The sequence below is a fragment of the Pteropus vampyrus genome, unplaced genomic scaffold (assembly GCF_000151845.1).
Source record: "Pteropus vampyrus isolate Shadow unplaced genomic scaffold, Pvam_2.0 Scaffold108, whole genome shotgun sequence".
Lineage (NCBI taxonomy): Eukaryota > Metazoa > Chordata > Mammalia > Chiroptera > Pteropodidae > Pteropus > Pteropus vampyrus.
In genome coordinates, this window is record NW_011888889.1 from 364730 (window position 1) to 367185 (window position 2456).

Below are 2456 nucleotides of genomic sequence, written 5' to 3' on the forward strand. Positions count from 1 at the left end.
GTATAAAGTATGTACTGGACTGTACTATCATTTCTTATATAATTCAACTCCTTATATTTATAAAAACAATAAGGCCATTTTTCTTGAGAAATTACATAACACTGCAGTGTACAGATTTTTAAAAACTTTATCTCTTCTTCTAATTTTCCCATATGGTGTTTATTCATTGCTAGAACTCTCAGTTCAAGAAAACTAAAATTCTGGGTATAGCCTAGTAATAAATGTTCTGTTCTCCCCAGGCCAGGCCTCCTATAGGCTGCAAGCATGCCCACTGAAAGGGGGCTCTGGTTGGCCAATTCTACATTTCTTCACTTTGTAATTTTTTTCCATTCCCAGTTAGCTCACCGGAGCTTCAGCTGGTGCAGCATAGAGAGAGGGGAGGGCAAAGTGGGGAGCAAGATCTCACCTGGCAAACTGAGCTACCAGCACAGAAACCTTCTCCTGCTCCATCACCAATTGTCAGTCATTCTTTCGCCTTTCAGATTCCCTGGGCTAGAGCCCGACCCTCAGCCACTAGCTCCTGAAGGAAAAAGAACATACAGCAAGCTCCTTCTTGGCTTCCTTCAAGCCAGCCTATTCTCACTAAGCCTATGTCAGGAGAAGGTAGAATTATCCTCCGAGGGGAATGAGTGGGAATTGAAACTCAGCAATGGATCTCTCCAAAAAATTAGTTAGATATTTTCCTCTCACTGCTTGGACCTTTTTTCATGTCCTTAACCTAAATGAAGAGTGCAATACTTGTGGAGTTGGTTCTTAAAAACGTCTTTTGAAAATCTGCGTATGTTGACATGACACTTTGAAGTTCACTTTGGAACTTCAATGTAAATGCATTTTGATGTCCAGCAAAAACTTTACTTTAAAAAATTTATTACACATACTCATGCACATATTCTATAGACATCTTTCAATGTTAGTACATTCTCATCTTTTTTCTATGAGATAATATTGAGGCTCAGAGATGTTAAAAATTTTGCCCAAGTACACACAACTAAAGTAGGCTGTGAAACTGAGATTCAACCCTAAGTCTATCTATTGTCAATGCCTATGTTAATACACTATGTATGTATTTCTTTCCCAGATTTTATGGTATCACCTGGCTCTTCAGAAAATGTCCCAAGCTCCTAGGCAGTAAAGTTTTAGGTAAAGTTATAAACCTTGCCCAATTTTTGTTTAGATGCTACCATATCTCCAAGATGTTGACGATTTCACAGGAAATCTGTAAACACAGGTAGTTACAAAGTTACATTAATTGCATATGCAAGGAAGAAGGGTAAACAGATGTGGATTCTGCCCACAGAAGGTTATGGACCTCTAGATTACTCACTCATTCATTTATTCAATTATTCAATAATATTAATTGAGCACTCTGTCATAGTAATAAACTAGAAAGACAAATCTCTCTTTCATGGAGCTTATTATTCTGCTGGGAGAGATGAATACATATAACAGAATTTTAGGTTGTAAGAAAGTTAGAGGTCTATAAATCAAGATGAGATAATATGTGACTGTGAAAAGGGAAGACTTTTAATCACGAGTACAAGGAGAGCAGTATACTGGGATGCATATGGACAATTCTAGCAATTGTTGGAAGGTGAGTTCAGAGCTCTGGGCTGGAGATGGTCCACAGTGGACCCTTGGGTATGAGCCACGTAGGTGGGTGTTTGCATTTGCTCCCATGTTTGTTCCCTGTGGCCTCCAGTTGAAAGGACTTGGGGGTTGCAAGCTGTCAGCAGGTGTCCTTTATTTGTGTATCCTACCATAGGCACACAGAGCAGTCACCATGTCCACTCCAACCACTCTACTATAATGCCCAAGAATAATGCCCATCCTCCATTAACTTATTTTATAATCCTCACAACAGTTTCATGGCATTTGCTATTATCATCATGTTTCAAATTAAAATCAGATGCTCAAGAAGCAGAATGACAGACTTTCTCTGGCTGAATTTCATGTTCCGTTTGCTTATTGTTCCAGATGTAGTGTCTGTAAAGAGATTTTACATATCACGGAGGGCAGAATTCTAAGATGGCCTCCACGATACCTTGCTTCTGAAGTAAGCACATCTTCTACCGGTTATTTATTCAAACACTAACCTAGGTTCTACTATGAAAGGAATTTGCAGATATATTTAAGATTCCAAATTAGTTGATCTTAAGACAGGAAGATAATCTATGTGGAACTGATCTAATCACATGAGCCCTTTAAAAAAGAAGAGAGTTTTTCTCTGGCTAGTCACAGAAAGGAAGTCAGAGAAATGTGCTCCAACTGGCCTGGAAGAAAGCAAGAGTTCATAATATAAAGGGCCTGCAGAACAGATCATGGGGCAAGAACTGCAGACAGTTTCTAGGATTTAAGAACCATCACCAGTTGACACCCAGAAGGAAATGGGAGTCTCTGTCCTGCAGCCATAAGAAAATTAATCCTGTCAATACCAGTGAATTTGGAAGAAGATCCAA